Source organism: Haliotis rubra, unplaced genomic scaffold, assembly GCF_003918875.1.
Source record: "Haliotis rubra isolate DU_JTF1 unplaced genomic scaffold, ASM391887v1 Scf716, whole genome shotgun sequence".
NCBI lineage: Eukaryota > Metazoa > Mollusca > Gastropoda > Lepetellida > Haliotidae > Haliotis > Haliotis rubra.
The window spans coordinates 511,795-517,794 of NW_025767431.1; positions in this window are offsets into that span (position 1 = coordinate 511,795).

Sequence of the window (6,000 nt, forward strand, 5' to 3'; positions counted from 1 at the left end):
TGGCTGAAATATTGCCGATGTGACGTTAAATCTTAAGTCACTCACTCACTGTTTCCTGTGAATTACTTATATTGTCGCCAAAATATAGGGCCTACACATTCTGATCAGGGCCCACAACCTTTTATGGTTCTGGGTCCTTAGGGCCTGCAGCTTTTAAGGGTTTGGGGCAAACGCTGCACGGAAATATGGCACTTGCTTCTTGGTATAACTAATCTGTGAGGACATCATACACCAGGCGATGTAGCAATACATGCATCTCGTCTCCAGTGCTGGGGTTCATACACAGGGGGGGACACACGTTTCTTCAGAGGAAGATTTTTAAGTTCATTGTCAATCTGGATGCCAATATTAAGTTGTTTAGGAATATATTAAACATCAGAGGGGATACAAGACATCCCTGTTTCACACCTGTTGTTTGCATGTAACCGCTCAGAATCATAACCATTCACTTTTAGACAAGCGCTACAATTCCTGTATATAGTCCTCACAGACGAGTTCTATCTACAGAGTCATAGGGCAAGCATACGAAGGCGGTGCAGGGGTTAGCTTCTTTATTCTGTTTCTATAATGTTAGTCAGATCTTTTAAATGATCAACGGTACTTCTGCCCTTCTTTGTACACACATTATGCAAATGTTATACCCCGGTAAGCAATAGGGTCTGTTGTCCTTGGTATTTGACTTAGGTATTGGTTGAATGAGACCACGACTCCTGAGTTTATGGAGTGAGTGAGTGAGTTAAGTGTTACAGCACTTTTTGCAATATTCACACATTGTACCAATGTAAGGAATCGAACCCGGATCTTCGGCGTGATGATCGGACGCTTTAACCATTTGGCTACCCCACTGCCCCTCAGAGTTTATAGATTAGTCCACTGTCATAACCAGTGTAAGAAATCGTTTCCAAATTTTGCTAGCCAGTCGGGCTAGCTATGCCTGAGAGTTACTAGCCCACAAAATAATTCACAAGCCCGAAATCAGAATGTAGAAACTAAGCAAAATATTACAGAAAGGTAAAATACCATCATTTATCAGGCTATAATCTTGCATGATTTAAAAGTGTATCAAACTCAACAAGTTGGAGAGAGTGATGTATTTAGAAAATGAACCCATGAAAATTCACTAGCCACTCGGGCCAGTGACTGTGGAGATATACTGGCCAGGCTGGATTTTTATTAGCCACGGGCCACGTGTTATTACCCTATGGCATATATGACAAAATACACTTGCCAGGATAATGGAGTTGAATTGACACTGGTGTAAATGCATTTCCACAACATTTCTAAACATACACAAACTAGGCTATGAATACATATTGCCATTTAGAAAGTAGTCAAATGTAACATATGTTATACTTGGGATTACAGTGGCTAAGCGGGTTAGGCGGCTGGCCTTGTGTGTTGTCGATTAGGTGCCTGGCTCTTAGGGTGTGGGTTCGAATCCCAGATGGGACTCAAGCCAACAAAATTACGTTACTGAGAAAGTGTAATCCTAAATATAACATATACTAGGCTTACACATAAATGTAACCAAATGATTTAGTATACTTACAACCAACTGGATTATTTGGTTCAGACGCTATTATTTACCGACCGCATCCAGCTGGAAAATTATTGAGTACAGCATTAAACAAAACAAACATAATATGCTTAGAAATGAGAGCATTTCTATGAATAACGATACATTTGCAAACGTCAAGAAATCAGCTTTTCAGCTTTATGTGCCGTAAACCCTGATACCAGTGAAGATCCGGGTTAGAATTGATCATCTGCAACCCATGCATGTCGTAAGAGGCGACTAACGGGATCGGGTGGTCAGGCTAGCTGACTTAGTTGCCACATGTCATCGGCTCCCAATTGCGCAGATCGATGTTCATGCTGTTGATCACTGGATTATCTGGTCCAGACTCGATTATTTACAGACCGCCGCCATATAGCTGGAATATTGCTGAGTGTGGCGTTAAATAAACTCACTCACTCACTCACTATCATCCCTATGAGAATATATTTATGTCTTGTCTTTGAATGGCATTTAGAAGTGATATACATGAGGAAGAGAGTTTTGTATGGATGTCAACTTCTTTATTATGAGGAACACAACCTTTCGGAGTATATCCTTACTCCTTCATCAGGTGAATGATTCATTTACCCGATGAAGGAGTGATGTCACTTACATTGTGAATACTCCGACGTCAGTGACGACGTCATAGTCCTAACTGCCAGTTACCTGATGAGACGTGTAAAAAGTTGTTTAACAAACGATCATTATTTTGTTGTTACTTTTCGTTATTTTGATGAGGGGGGATCACTTGCTGGTAGAACAGCCAGGTAGGCAACACGCGTGTGCAGTGAAAACGGGAGTCATCTCAAAAGCCGTTTTCTGGTTACCACTTTGGATGTTCACTCGGCGTCGGAGTTGCTACTTTCCGAAGCCGTGATTCTGCATTCGGAATCGGTGTCGCTGTGATCCGAATAGTTGTCACTGCTGTCAAAGTCTACCCTGATGATGACTGGCTTGATGGTGACATGGTTCAGTCCACTTTGTTCCCAATAATGTCTCTCTATTTCATTCTCAACTTTCTCAACGCACTTTTGCCATAATTCCTGCGCGATGGTGTCTGTTGATTGTTGAACAATTTTCTGTACATGCCGAAGTTTGAATTTGCCGAAGAGAGAAGGGGTGTGTGCAGTACTGGTACCAGTTGATTTCGTACCTATTCTAGGCACACTACCCCGTCTTTGGATTTTGCCTTAAAGACTAGGAAGCAGCCAGGTAGGAATCGCCGATTCTTGTAAACCAGGAATCTGAAGAGGTGTTATCGAGCCATTGTGTCCCTGTGGTTTGGAAGCATTTACCCATGTTTCGTCTAAGTATACAAGCTCGTAACCCTCTTTTCGTTTGTTCTGTATTGTGCTTAAGAATTGTTTTCTTAGTCGAACAATATCAGACCTCTCGCACAGCGCACGTCTATTTCCTGAGTCTATTTTTTTGTAACAGAAACCAAAGTTGTGAAGCAATTTCCATTACTGATCTTAACACAAACAGACGGGATTAACGACTCCAGCCTTTAAGTCGATATCTTTAAGAGAACCGCAGATTCTCCTTCCATTGAAACATGCCTTCCTGGTCCTACTGTCTATTTTCGTAGTGTCTATGTATCATTCTGCGTAAACAGGAATGCCATTTGTATTGATTTTGAACACATAACTACTGCCACGTTTAGAACCTGCTGGGAAGATACGTTTGCAACTCTTTTTTGCATTGGCAAATCTCTCATCTGCCAGCAAAACAGATGGAACAAGCTCGCTTGCGATGATGAGTCCACAGTCATTTAGTATATGGATTCATATTAGTTTAGTTTCATATATATACTAGTACACCAAAAACATCCAAGATTAAAGCACCCAACCCTGTCCTACACCTTGAAGAACAGAAAAGACGTGACGTGTACATCCTTTGATGTTTAATACATGCTGTTGAACTGTGGTAGGAGTGTCCAAGTTCGTACAACTTAATCAGACCATTGTGCCATATCCTATCAAACGCTTCCTCGTTAACGATCACTCACTCACGCTTAGACATCTAAGAAAGAGGCGTAAACTGTACAGTTCCTTTCAGTGTAGTGGACGATGACCTTTTTCAAGATATATGCAGCAGTCGCAGTTGAATCTTGATTTATGTTCGAAGGCCTGTTCGCAATGTTATTGACATACGCGTACGTCTTATAATAGACTGGGTTGAACAATGGGATAAAGAAACCACTGCAGTAATCGTCCCATATTAGAAGTCTGAATTAGAAGTTATGCCTTTGTATTTCATATCTGAGCTGAGAACTTTTGTGTTTCTTTGTCTTTTAACTACTCGATAGAATTCATTTATGTCCATTTCAGCAGCCTTATCGATCTCACAATACTTCTCTTTGTACCAATGTCTCTCAGATCTACGTTTCTGCCGTCTAAAACACATTTGGTCTTCTTGTATTGCCTGTACATGTATGCATTACCTGTATTATTTTTAGATTTATTGTCAGCTCTGCATACACGTTTAGCCTGACGCATCTGATAATGGTAAAAGTCGAGATTGGAACCTTTCCAATAAGGCCTAAATGATCTACGTTCGGTACACACAAACTCACAAACGGGGACTCACAAACCTTTTATCTAAATTATTTCTAAACCGTAACAATAGAATGACCTGTTTATTTCCAAGGCCGTTTGAATCCGTATTTCGCGAGGCCGAACGATTCAAATGGGCCCTACCATTCTGGGTTACCTTGCAAGTGGCCGTGTAAGGAATTTATTATCATTTAGATCTTTAAGTGCCAAAGTCTTGAGTTATTCTGTTTCGTATGGCCCACAAAGAGTTCTGCGTTAATTATCGATCGATAGTAGTATATATACTAGGGGTACGAGATCACTTTTGACATAAGCCTCTATTTATCAAATAAACCTTTTATCAGGCCCTAATCTCGTACCGCTATTGTATATAACCACTTTTTGTTCGCCCCAAAACTTCCTGGGCCCGGTTGTTCAATACTCGGTTATCTTAACCGCCGGTTAACTCCTAACGGACGATTAAATCCTTAACCGGCCGTTAGTTAACCGAACGTTAAATATGCGTAGTTCAAAACAGGGTTAGTCATGCCGTTAGCTAACGTCGCCGTCAAAGTTTAATAGTGTGGTTAACGTCACTGGTTAGCTCATTCGTGACCCACTCGTGTTATTCCGGAACAAACCGAATACCGCTTCTTGGAGGTTACGGAAAGGGGCGAGTGGTGACGAATGTGGTTAGCTTTCATATATCCCACAATTCCGTTTTCTGTTTACTTCCGGATTACCCAAAATGGAATCGCGAAATGTCGCCTGCACCCCAAGGAGAAGTCGAAATTTCTCTGCTGACGATGAGAATGCAATCCAGTCAATGGTTGAGACCAACTCTATAGTTTATCATAGACATGCGAATGTCGTAGCGCTACGAACGCTTGTATTGGAACACAATTGGAACACAAGACATTTTAATGAGAAACTATAGCACAGCTTTAGATAAAATATGATGAATCTATGAAAATACATGTAATTTTAATAGTAGAAGCATGTTTTCAGTGGATAGAATATTTACAAATATTACACACAGGAGTTACGCTTAGACGGCTATGGTCTTAATGAATCTTTGAATTGCCACAAGACCTATCGCTCAGTTTTCACTCCTTAAATTGTCATGACTGTATGGCCAAGTCATTAAGATGCTATCAATATCATTTATTAATTATTTGCCAAGTCTGTCAAAAATTGTAATGTATGAACACACATTGCCAAAGCTTTTAACATCAAACAATATAAATGTTGTGACAATAATACCATTAGCCTTTTATCTGAAATAGAATACCAATAGAAATTTAATATGTTACTAGCACCACGTGAAAGTAATCAAACTGTAATTGTACTATAGGCCCCAGGGCCAACACTGCTGAATACAATCGATATATTATTCGACCTTACCGTTGACAGGAATCTCATAAATAAAACTGTGCAATATCGTCATTATCTGAACGCCTTCACAGACGCATATTCCGGAAAGATGTCTTGAAAAACATGAAGCTGCGTCTAATTTATAGATGAACATAATTTCCTCGATACTCATTAATCAGATGACCCTTCATTTAGTTCAATTCACAAGTGACTGCAGAAAATGCATAACTCTTTTTAATAACTTCAAGGTCGGAAAACATGTATCATATTTCATAAGTGTATTATAGAACGCTGTAGTAGATGAACATAATTTCCTCGATACTCATTGATCAGATGAACTTCCATTTAGTGACTATAGAAAATGCATAGATAGTTCTTTTCAATTTCTTCAAGGACGGAAAACATGTATTATATTTCATAAGTGTATTATAGAACGCTGCAACGATTCGGCAGAAAAATACTATTGTGCCATTGTATTCCTTATATATAATACATCAGTGTATAACATTAGCATTCAGATATTGTTATGAAATA